The sequence below is a fragment of the Dasypus novemcinctus genome, chromosome 13, assembly GCF_030445035.2.
Source record: "Dasypus novemcinctus isolate mDasNov1 chromosome 13, mDasNov1.1.hap2, whole genome shotgun sequence".
NCBI lineage: Eukaryota > Metazoa > Chordata > Mammalia > Cingulata > Dasypodidae > Dasypus > Dasypus novemcinctus.
The window spans coordinates 80,705,176-80,718,847 of record NC_080685.1 but is presented as its reverse complement, the minus strand read 5'-3'; positions in this window follow the sequence as shown (position 1 = coordinate 80,718,847).

The window sequence follows — 13,672 nt, the reverse complement described above, 5'->3', positions numbered from 1 at the left end:
CTGACCCACAGATTGTTTAAAAGCATGTTGTTTAATCTCCATATATTTAGGTAGTATCCCTTTTTCTGTCCATTATTGATTTCCAGTTTCATTCTGTTATGATCAGAGAAAGTGTTTCATATAATTTCAATCTTCTTAAATTTATTGAGACTTGTCTTGTGACCCAACCTATGATCTATCTTGGAGAAGGATCCATGAGCACCTGAAACAAAGGTATATCCTGCTGTTTTGGGGTAAAATGCTCTATGGATGTCTGTTTGCTCTAGTTCATTTATCTTATTATTCAAGTTCTCTGCTTCTTTATTTAAACTCTGACCAGATATTCTATCCAATACTGAGAGTGGTATATTGAGGTCCCCAGCTATTATTGTAGAGAAATCTGTTTCTCCTTTCAGCTTTGCCAGTGTATGCCTCATGTATCTTGGGGCACTGAAGTTAGGTGCATAAATATTTAGACTAGTTAGTTTGTAGAGCTGAATTGCCTGTTTTAGTAATAATGATCTTCTTCATACCTTACAACAATTTTGACTTTAGAATCTAATTTTTCTGACATTAGTAATGCTATTCCAGCTCATATTTGGTTACTTTTGCATGGAATATCTTTTTCCAGCCCTTCTTTTTAACCTGGTTGTATACTTACATCTGAAATGAATCTCTTACAAACAAGGTATAGATGTCTAACATTTTTTAATCCATTCTATCTGTCTGTGTCTTTTGATTGGGGAGTTCAAGCTATTAACTATCATTGTTACAACTGTAAAAGCATGACTTACTTCATCCATTTGGACCTTTGACTTTCTGTTTTCATATTGTACTCTAGTCTAGTTTTTACCCTTTAATTTATCCTTTCTTATAATCTTCAATTCTACATTTTTCTCTAATCTCTCACCCTTGTTTTTCCTTTCAGTCTGCAGCACTCCCTTTAGTGTCTCTTGTAATTCTAGCCTTTTGGAAACATATTCTATCAGTATTGGTTTTCTGTGAAGTCTTTGAGCCCCCTTCATTTTTGGAGGACTTTTTTGCCAGCTACAGAATTCTTGGCTGGCAGTTTTTCTCTTTCAATGTCTTAATATATCTTACCACTTTCATTCTCTCCTCCATGGATTCTGAAGAGAGGTCAGCACTTACTGGTTGGGAAGTTTTCAGTCATTATTTCCTAAAACATTCTTTCTGCCCCTTTTCCATTTTCTTCTCATTCTGAGATGTTAATAACACATATGTTCTTGCATTTTGCATTGTTTTTCAATTCCCTGAGACCCTGTTCCATTTTTTCCATTCTCTTCTCTTTCTTTTCTCCTGTCTTGTTCAGGTCAGATGTTCTGTCTTCAAAATCAGTAATTCTGACTTCAAGCAGTTCACGTCTCCTCTTATGTGCCTCTAATTCATTTTTAATCTAATCCATCCTGTGTTTCATTGCCATAAAGTCAATTACTTTTCTTTGAAGAATTTCAAATTGTTTTCTTTATGCTGACCCAGGGTTTTCTTAATATCCTTTTTTTAAAAGTCATATTTCCTTTCGTTTACTTAAAATGATTTAGGAGAGTTCTGTGATTACAAAAGGTTAATTGTCTTAAATCCTGAATCTCTTCAGGATATTTGGTTTCTTCCTTTGGCTGGTCATCTCTTCCTGTTTCCTAGTATGATTGTAATTTTTTGCTGATGTCTGGGAATCTGATATGTAGGTGAATTAACACTGATGGCCAATTTCTCCCTCTTACCTATTATTAATTTTTTCACAACTCTTTGATATTTGGATCAATTTATCCTAAGTCTTTAAATAGCCCAGCTTAGGTTAAAAAAATCATGCCAAAGACTCAATAAAGGGATGCATACTTTCTCCCAGGGATGGGGTAAAGAGAGCTCTAAAGGCAGTTTCTGCCCATGTAATTGACATACTAGACAGCAGACAGTGCTCATTGATGCACTTTTCCACTGCAATTTCCTTTGTTTCCATTTGGAAGGTGCCAAGATTCAAACTTGACTCCACTAGCCAAATTCACTGAAGAAAAGTACCGGGAAAAGTACCGGGCTCCCCCTCCATTTCTCTTATATTAGCTGGCAGAGAGGAAGATATCTGCCACCTTCCAGTCAACTGAAATGAGCCAGGAGTTTACTAATGGTGAAGTGTGGGTGGGGGAGGAAAACCCTTTGTGGAAGCCATGAGGTTTAGTAACTTGCAGTCTATGATTCAGCTGCTTTGTCTTTCTGTCCCTCAGCCTCCTGTGATTTGTGAAGCACTGTCCTGGTCTGTTGACCACCATAGCAGGTCACTCAGGCAGCCATTTGCTCTTTTTTTATATACAAGATTTATTTTTTATTTATTTTCTCCCCTTCCACCTCTTGTCTGGCCTCTGTGCCCATTCGCTGTGTGTTCTTCTGTGTCCACTTGCATTCTTGTCAACAGCACCAGGAATCTGTGTCTCTTTTTTGTTGCTGTTGTGTCACTTTGCTGTGTCAGCTGTCCATGTGTGCTGTGCCACTCCTTGGCAGGCTGCCCTTTTTTTTCATGTGGGGTGCCTCTCCTTGCAGGGTGCACTACTTGTGCATGGGGCTCCCGTACATTGATTGGGGACACCCCTGTGTGACATGGCACTCCTTGCCCGCATCAGCACTGCGTGTGGGCCAGCTCACCACATGGGTCAACAAGCCCTGGGTTTGAACTCTAGACCTCTCATACCGTAGGCAGATGCTCTATCAGTTGAGCCAAATCTGCTTCCTGCTATTTGCTCTTTCTCCTTTGTTTTTCTGAGAGCTGAGCCTTATCTGGCTAATCTGATGCTATGTTCCCACAATTCCAACATGTCTTTTTTTGTTATCACTTATTGTGTCAGTACAACTCAGGTAAGCATAAACCAATCTATCTGTTTCTACCAGTGAGAATTCAATAGTAGGAATTGGTTGCAAAGTTACAGGAAGATCTTGGGGAATCAAAGAGAGAGGGTAAGGAAAGGAGGACATAAAGAATAATGACTGTTATACTCAGAAAGCCTCCAGGCAGCACCTACACACTTGCTCAAGTCACTGTTGTTGGAGAGAGTTTTGCAGGCTAGCAGAAACATCCAAAAATGGTTTTTCCTTCTGGAATCACCCAGTTTCTGCTTGAGTACACCTATTTCCAAATTTCCAAATGTCAGAAACTGCCTGGATGTGCTGGAACCAGAATGATCCTCCTTGTTTCTGATTTAACACCACTACCTATATGAGCAAAACTCAAACAAAAGCAATCAACAAAAAATGATGGGAAATATAGTTGATAAGATCTGAATCCTATGTGTACATAAAAGTGTGGTGTAGGAGATTTGGTGGTGGTGTAGGAGATGGGTGTGGTGTAGGAGATTTGGACCCGAAGGGTATCGGGAATGAAAGAAAGAAAAAGGAGAATGAAAGAAAGAGAAAGAAAAAGAAGGAACGAGAGAGCTGGGATCAGGGGGTCTGCAAGTAGAGACTCATCAGACAACTTTATTGTTTATGAGGGGCTCTCTATATACCCCAGTGTACCTGACAACAAGCAGCAACATGCAGTTAACTATTAGCATTACTAAGGAACTGGAAAAATCTTATCTCAAGGTACAAAGTCTACATGTTCTATTTACTACAAAAGGTATGTGCTCATCTTTTCTTTCACCCTTTAACTGCTTCATCCTGTTTGCCAGGAACTCTTAATTACCATTTTCCTTAGGGTGAAAGCATAGCCATGGAGTCTCTCCTTGTGAGACCACTGTGCCTCAGTTTCCAACAGTGTGGTAACTGGTGACATCAAATAAGTAACTAACATGGTACACCACTATCCACCACAAGAACAATGCTTCCACATGCAAAATTAAAATTTCCTGCTTCTAAGTGTAGATGTCCTTCCAATAAATATGAGTTAAAGCTTCCAAGAGTCATCCTGTTTAGATTTGATGACATTATTTCCTTACTTAATTTAGTCACAATCCGCAGGGATAGTTGAGGATAAATCATATCCTTATACAAAGTATAAGGCAATGGAAAGGAAAAATAGCTTGTATTAGGTAAATATATCTATAAAAAGCAAATGAGAAGTGTATGGGAGCAATCTTCATTTTATAGTTATTGTTCACTAAATTGTATTTTTTTTAACCTCCATTATGTGTTCTCTTCTTCTTCAGTCAGGATGTTAATTAGTACAAGCTATATGTGTTGGTTAACTCTTGTATTTAACCAGAACTTCATTTCCAAATTGCCAGTGCACTGAGTGATCTAACATTTATTGTATTGTTGATATTTTCTACTAACATTTACTGGCACACATATTTGTACAAATGAGGATCCTCAGAGTATCTTCTGTGTGCAAACACAATTTCTCTGTTCTCATTGTGTATCAATAAACAATGGCCATTTGGCAATTGAGGTCAGTGTCCCCAACCAGTGTATATAATCCTCTTCCATGCCTGGTAGTTCAATGACCCGAGCCATCCCAAACAACCAAGAGTTACACTCAACTTCCAATAACAGGAAATATCGATTCATCTTCTGGTAATAGCATTCGTTCCTTAGAACCTGGGCCTTCAAAATTAGCAGAGTACAATTTGTTAGTATGAAAAAGAAATATTGCTGCTTCATAAATACCTTAATTCATGCACATAAAACAGTAATCCAATACCATTCAAAACAAAATATTTCATTTAAAATCTACAATATAAAAACAATTCTTGCAAAGAGAAATTTATTTCATACACACAAAAAAGCTGTGGTAATAGTGTGCTACCATCCTAATTTACTTGCAACTAGGTTAATAATTGAGATTATGAGTCTACATGAATATGCATGTTCAATCACAATTAACAATAGATTATCCTCAGTGGGAGCAAAGTAAAAGCTATATATGTTGCCCTAGGTATTTCAATTTTCACAACTAAAATACAGCTAATTTTTTCTTCCTTTCATTTCCTACCTATACAACATCCATGATTTTGAACCAACGTTCTTATCATAGTAAACAAACTGCACGGTGTTACCTAAGTAATATGACTGAACCATCTTCAGACATGATGTTTTTAATATCTTTTTAGATTATGTGAAAGTGCTTAGGATTATATCATCTTGTGTATTTGAGAAGAATAGCATGATGGTTACTGGTGAGACTTTAGAGTCACAGAAATATGTATTTAAATTCTGACCTCAGAATATATTGCTATGACTTCTTTAACAATGTATTGTGTATTTTTGTTGTGTTCATCTCTGTCTCAGTTTGCCAAAGCCTGGCAATGCAAAAATACCAGAAATGGGTTGGTTTTTATTTATTTGGGGCTAAAAGCTACTGTTCCAAAGCTGCAAAAGTGTCCAAATCAAGGCATCATCATTGATGCTTTCTCACCAAGTGGCAGCTGCTAGAAGATCCTGGAATCCTTCATGTAGTGAGGCAAGATAGCAAGTCTGCTGGTGTCTCTCAACTTTCTCCTAGAGATCTGCTGTGGACCATCAAACATCGCTCCCTGGACCACCTCTCCTCGAGCATCTTGGGGCTTCCATCTATCTTTCTGCATCTGCAGGTGAACTAGGAGTCCCTTCTCACACATAGTGACAGCTCTCTTTTTCCTGTGTCTCTTTCTCTCTGTATGCTTTAAGTTTTTATAAGACCCAGCAAGAGGGTGGAGACCCAACTTGAGTCATGCCTCACTGACATTGCCCAATAAACATCCCTAAAGCAATCTAATCACATGTCCTGCTCAAAGTTCCTTTAAATGAAATAATGCAAACTAAGGGCCCCACACCCACCAAAACAGTGGATTCATTCTAGAACATAAACTTTCTCTGGGGTTCACAAAATTTAAACTGTCACAAACTTCTCAATTACAAAATCTCTATAATTTTACTATTACTCTGAAAATATTTTATCAAGATCACTCATAATAATTACCTAACATATTTTGAAATATACAAGGTATATAAGTACTGAGCTGCTGCTGAATTTTATTTTATTCCTAATTAGATGTCTAGCTCTTGCTTTGTATCCTTCTGCAGTAAAAAAAAAAAAAAAAGGCCTATGCATATAATATCTTATTGAATCTAATATGTCTCTCTAGTGAATTGCTGACCTGGAGTTGGCCGTGGAAACCACCAAAAAGTTGGTGTCAGTGTGGAAACAAGCAGAATGTCTTCTGACTCATTATAATCTGGCTAAGGCCTTGTTTTGGATGATGTGGGGAATGACTTTGAGAAATTTGTCAGGTGTCCATGGTTTAAAGTCACAACTATGTTGAAATTGGTTGTGAGATGTCTAAGTGATTAATTAAATCAGAACATGGGCTAGGTAGTTTACTGGCTTCAGAGGAAATGGAAAAATAATTTAAAATATTTAAATGTTTTTTTACTTGTTTACTTTTGTCTGTTCTGGTAAAAATAAAGGTAAAAATTGAAATAGAGCAGAATCTCATGGACAAGCTGCTGTCACAGTGAGGACCCTAGTCAATTTGCAAAACCTGTAGATAAATTGCTCATTATATCAACTCTGGCTGTATCACTCAGAAATTTGAGAAATAAATACATTTACATAGTAGGCACCACTAACATCAGAACTCTCATAATCAATGTCAGGTTGAAAATAGATTTGTCCAGCAAGACATGCATGCTTGAATCTCCATTTGAGATACAGGTTATGGCTTATAGAACCAAAAAGTCTAGAAATTATCATTAGATTGAAAGACCACAGACTAATCAATTCTCTAAACAACATGGCATTCCCTCCCAACTCTCCTTGAATAACTGGTACACTATAATCTGAGTTCCTTCTGTTTGTAGTTCTTTCTTAAAGGAAACAAGAAGATCCACATGAAACCATCATTTTTATATTTTTCCTAGAAATACCCAGAAATACATAAAGTCTGTTTTATAAGTTATGACAGATGAAGAGTTGTGTCCAGTATTTTATTTTATTTTTTCAAATTCTACTCAATTTATTCATTTTTTAAAAAATATTACATTAAAAAAATATGAGGTCCCCATTCACCCCTACCACCCCCACCCCACCACTCCCCCCACAGTAACACTCTCCCCCATCATCATGACACATTCATTGCATCTGGTGAGTACATCTCTGGGCATCGCTGCATCCCATGGCCTGTAGTCCACACCATAGCCCACACTCTCCCACGTTCCATCCAGTGGCCTTGGGAGGACATACAGTGTCCAGCAATTGTCTCTGCAGCACCACTCAGGACAACTCCAAGTCCCGAAAATGCCTCCACATCTCATCTCTTCGTCCCATTCCCTGCACCCAGCAGCCACCATGGCCACTTTTTCCACACCAATGCCACATTTTCGCGATTATTAACCTCAATAGTTCATAAATAGAATATCATTAAGTCCACTCTAATCCTTACTGTATTCCTCCTTCCTGTGGACCTTGGCTTGGTTGTGTCCATTCCACATCTATGTCAAGAGGGTGTGTCCAGTATTTTAATGTGGATGCTATTCAGGATCCCTCCTAAAATGTGGAATTCTTTCAGATAATTTCATGGAGGGTTATTAGCTATATATACAAAAGTGAATTATATGTTCTCCAAAATCCTGTACCTAACCAAAAATTTGTATATTTTGTTCAGTCTTAGTGTTGGGAAATTACAGTTCTTTATTTTTAGTTGCCTATAAAATGCCTAAAGTGACTCCTGCTGTATTAATTTCAAATATATTAATGCTGGGGTATAACCTTAAATCTTAGCTAGATTTATCAGTCATCTTCTGCTAGCCTTATGTGTTTCAACCATATTTAAATCAGTTTTGGCTTGCTCTTCAGACTTTGATGCTATCAGCATATTGTAAATATAGTTTAGTATTAGAGTTGATATCTGCACCAAGTCCACATCTATGGTCCAAATATTGCCAATTCGTGACAATGAATCTATGAATTCTGAAAGCCTGTAGCAACATGGTAAATGTGTAATAGGACATTTCCTACATGAGAGTGAATTGTGCTTAGCGTTTTTCCATGATTGGAATTGAAAAGAAGGTATTAATTACATCAATTCATGGAAATCAATCACTTTTTGCTTGTTGAACCTTTTGTTGTATATACAATAGCCAGTATCATCACCAAGGTTATGGGTAAAATTTCATTGTTCATGCATCACAGTCCACTGTAATGTCCCAAGAGCCATCTATCTATTTCAAAAGTTGCACAAAGTTATTATATAGGGAATAGTTACTATCAATACTCTGTTTCCTAACACATCATGGATTAAAGTTGTAATTATCTTTAGCCCATAAACTACCACTATACTATTTTAAGTTAGCACCTTCATGGACTCACATATTTAGATTATTCACATTAAGCATACCCAATTACCATGAATTAAAGAACAAATCTACATGTCTTCTGTTTTAAAATATTATAGAGAATTAGCTTAGATTCCTAGGGTTACTGTAGCAAAGTAGCATAAATTGGGTGATTTTAAACAACTATAAATAGCATGTCATCAGTAGGACATATATTCTTCTCAAGTGCACATGGACATTCTCCAGTAGAGACTACATGTTGGGTTACCAAACAAGTCTCAATAAATTTTAAAAGCTTTATATTATAGACAGCATCTTCTGGGACCAAAACAGAATGAAGCTAGGAATCAAAGGCAGAAAACTGAAAAATCCACTAATATCTGGATGTTAAGTAACATAATCTTAAACAATTAGTGGGTCAAAGAAGAAATCACAAGGGAAAACAGTAAAATTCCTGAGAGAAATAAAAATGAGAAAAAGACAAACTATTATAATTGGAGACTTCAACAACGCTCTTAATTAATAAGTCAAAGAAGCAGAAAGTCAGGAGCATAGTTGACCTGAATAGCACCATCAATCCAGTTGAGCAAGTTGACATTTATAGAATCCTTTAGCCAACAACAGCAAAATACACATTCTTCTAAAGCTTGCATGGAACATTCGTCAAGATGTACGACATAATGGGCCAAAAAACACCTGACAAAGAAGTGTGTTCTCAGATTACAATGGTATTAAGCTACAAATTAATGCCCAAAAGACAGCTGGAAAATCCCAAAATATTTGGAAATTAAACAACACATTACTAAACAACACATGGGCCAAAGAAGAAAGTTCATGAGAATTCAAAAGATAATTTGAACTAAATGAAAATGAAAATACAGTGAAAATGGAAATTTGTGGAATGCAGCAAGAGCAATGTTTATTAGTGGAATTGAATTCAGTAATCACATATATTAGTAAAAAAAAACCAAAAAAAACTAAAAACATAATCTAATCTACCACCTCTGAAAAACAGAAAAGGAAACCCAATTTAAGCCTAAAATAACAGAAGAAAATAAATAATAATAAAATAGTACTTAAATAAATAGATAAAATTGTTGAAATTGAAAACAGAGAAACAATAGAGAAAAGTTATGAAACTAAAAGCTGATTCTTTGAAGAGATCATCAAAATCCATAAACCTCTAGCCAGGCTAACCGAAAAAAAAGAAGACACAAATATCAGAAATGAGGGAGGGATCAACACAATGGCTACATGGATGTTAAAATGATAATAATGAATATAATAAATTATTCTATGCTCATAAATTTGGTAACTCAGGTAAAATTGATGAATTCCTTTAGACACATACTATCAAAATTCACACAAAGAAAGAGTTAACATGATCTGTCCTATATATATCAAATACATTTCACCAGTACTTAAGTACTTAATAACTTTCTAAAAAAGAAATCCGCAGTCTCAGATAGTTTAGTGGGTAATTCAATCAAACATTTAAGGAAAAAATGATTCCAATTCTCTACAATCTCTTCAAAAATAAAATAGCATATGGAATACTTCCTAGCTCATTCTATGAGGCCACAATTACCCTAATACCAAAATGAGATAAATAACTAAAAAACAAAGAAAACTATAGACAAGTACTTCTCATGAAAATTGATGCAAAAATCATACCCAATTTACAGCAAATCATATCCAACATTGTATTAAAAAAATTATATAACATGAGCAAGTGGTATTTATTCCATGTATGAGAGGCTTTTTCAACATTTGAAAATCAATTAATGTAACTCACTACCTGCTAAAGGCTTAAAAGTAGAAATCATATGATCATGTTATAATTGGTACAGAAAAGTTCCCATATACAAGGCCCTGGGTTTGATCCTTGGTGCCTCCTAAAAACAAAAACCAAACAAACAACAAAAAAATGAAAAAACCAACTCAGGGGAGCCTGTGAAGCTCAGTGGATGAGTGCCAGCTTTGCACATACAAGGTTTCAGGTTCAGTTCTTGGGCCCGGTACCTCAGAAAAAAAAAAATGCAAAGAAAATAATAGTGACATTAGGGAAGCATATGTGGATCAACAGATAGAGCTCCCACCTACCTACCATATAGGAGGTCCAAGGGTTCAATACTCCTGGCTCATGTGGTAGCTGGCCCACATGCAGTGCTGCTCTGCACGTGGAGCGATGGCCCACTCAGGGATGCCCCCATTTAAGGGTGCCTCCGTCCCCCCAACCCCCCATGCAAGGAGTGGCCACTGCAGAAGGAGAGCCGCACCATGGGAAACCTCAGCCCACCCAGGAGTGCCCACCCATGCCAAAAGCTGATGCAGCAAGATAAGGCAAGAAAAGGAGACACAGATCCCCAGTGCCTCCTGATGAGAATACAAGTGGACACAGAAGAACACACAGCAACTGGACACAGAGCAGACAACAGAGGGTGGGGGGAGGCAGGCAAGAGCAAAAATAAATAAATAAATCTTTAAAAAAAATGAATGAAATTAATGACATTATCAGAATTCTCTAAATATAAATGCAGAAATTATATTTAAGAACACAATATGACATTATCAGAAATCTTAAATATAAATGCAGAATTTTTATTTAAAAATATTATACAAAAAAAACAGACATTTCTTTATGATAAAAGTAAAAATTTACATAAAATTACAACAGTTATATTTCAGCCCCAATATGTGAAGAGCTTGGAAGTTGTCACTCTTGTTCTCATAATAAGAATAAAGTTGAATAAACTGAAAATCAATAACTCTCCAAATATCTATCAGCAAATTGTAGGCCAATGACAAAGAGCTGCCATGAAATCTGGAGAGAGAAGTGACTATATAAAAGAAAATCACAGCTTACAAAGTGCAGAAGCCAGAGAATAAAGAGTAAATAATGGAACAAGAAACTAATCTTACTAGAAATCTGTGAGTGAAAAGTTATCCACAATACCAAAAATAAACCCATTTCCAAATAGTAGATGACTAATTGATATAGGTAGATATAGATAAAACACATGTATACCAAAGACAAAATATATAGCCCATGTAAAAATAAAGCCACGTAAAGGTTCAAAACAGAACTTCCTTGGATTTATTCAGGAAAGCCTAGCTCTACTGCTTTAGCTCTGTATCCTTTTGAATATAAACCATGAATATGAACCAGGGGAGAAGTGAGTCAGTGGAAGCCGAGTGGGAAGCCTGGACTGGAACCCTGTATAACAGTAATGGACACCAATGAAATAGGAGATTTACACAAAATAGGTCTCAAGCCGTAATTTCTTAAATTTCAAGGATACAGTAAAAAAATCACTCTAGCCTCCAAGAATAAGGAAAATCTCAAAAAAGAAAAGGCATTCAACAGATGTCAATACCAAGAGGGCAAAGACGTTGGAATTATTTAGTAAGGATTTCTTTTAAATAATGGGAACTATAGAATTGAAAACGTAACAGGAATTTTAAATCAATCATTGGATGAGATCAATAATAACTTGACTATAGCAGTAGAGGGAGTCCATGATCTTGAAATAAGAATAGAAATTACCCAGTCAGAAAATGTACACAAACAAAGAAATATGAACAGAGCTTCCAGTACCTGAGGGAAAATTTTAAAAAGTCAGGGTCCCAAAGAAAGGAGAAATGGTGTGGAGGTTTTAAAAATAAAAATAAGAAACTGATGGCTGAAAATATCCCAAATTGGTCCAAAGGCATAGATCGACATTGGCAAAAAACCACATGAACACCAATTAGGAGAATTCCAAAGAAAGTCATGCTGAGACATGACATTTATCAAAATGCTGAAAATTAAAGAAAATCATCTTGAAAGACACTGGAAAGAAATTATGCATTTGGGGGATAAGTATTCCAATGACAGTGGGTCATGGAGGTCAGGAGGAAGTGTCTAAATACTTTCGAAATGTTGCAGTAAAATCAGAGTAAACAACAAACTCAAATTCAGTCAAATATTCTTCAGTAACATTGGAGAAATAAATAATCCCTTGACCTAGGAAAAGACAAAGAGTTTGTCTTCAGAAGACCTTTCTTTAAAGAAAGGCAAAAGTAATTTCTTCAAATGGGTAGGGCATTTCTTCAAATTGTAAGGGAAATTTAACTGAAGAAGGATTGAGTTTGGGGAAGGAAGAATAAGAAAGGAATTGATAAAAATAGGAATAAACGATTTCATTTTGTGTCATTTCTCTGCTTAAATCTTCCCAGTGATTTCTCATTGCATTTGGAGTATAGTTCAAAATATAGCAAGACTGATACGGCCCAAATAAATTAATTACATGCTCCAGCCCTCATCATGAGCCACACTAGCCTTCAGTTTTCTTTGCTTTTGTTTCAAGCGACAGGAGTCCTTTAATGCCTCAAACTGTTCCATATACCTGGCAGATCTCAACGTTAAAGTCAGCAATTGCAGAGGACTACCAAAAACAACTTTCATGAAATATGCTCACTACTTAGTTTCTTTCACAAGCATGATTTATCGACCCCCACATGCATCATTCACAATCTGTGTATTTCTCTTTTCTTTACTACTGCATTGATTACTTTTATGCTCCCAATTGACGTTAAATCTGTGAATATAGAAACATTGCTCTCGTACACCTCTCCAACACCTGCACTTATAGTAGTGCTTACCCTATAATAGAAACACGATAAAAATTTATTAAAAGAATCAATGATAACTGGTTTTCATCACTAGAGAGGGAAGCTGTAAAAGGCTTGAGGCATTGCGCTCTTCATCTTTGGATTTTAAGGACTTTAGTTACTATGGTCCCAAATTCCTTATTCAATTTCGTAACTGTTTTGTTTCTATAAAATTCATAGTCATATAAATGAATGGGAAATGCCAGTTCAGTTCAGGGTCAACATATTCAAAATTGCATACAAAGGAAGAGATGAGTATATTCTAAATATTAAAGAGAAACTCAAATTTAAGAAATACAAACATCTTGCAATTTTGGAAATTATCAATACTTCATTCCAAAAGTCATTGTATTGTATGAATTTAACATTGGCCAACAAAGATAAGGATCACAAATGTGTCATTAGACACATCATATTACAGATGTCATATTTCTACTAGCACTTTGTATAAAATTTAATATATCCTTATTTAGTGTCAAAATATTTGGAATTTCACTGCCTTCATTAAATTAGTGCTAATTGAGCATCAAATTGTCTTTCAAATTTTTCAGTGTGTCTCTGACTCTTGCTCCCTATTTTGATTATATTTAATTTATGTAAGTAGAAAATTTGATTTAATAGAGATTATCCAGAGATTTGCATATATATTTAGACACAATTGGAACCACAGACAAATAGATGACGCTAGCAAGAAGAACAATAATGCACCTTTAAATAGTGTTATTTCTTTATACAATCAGAAATGTACCAGGAACTGTGAGAACAGTAATTTCCTTACAGATAC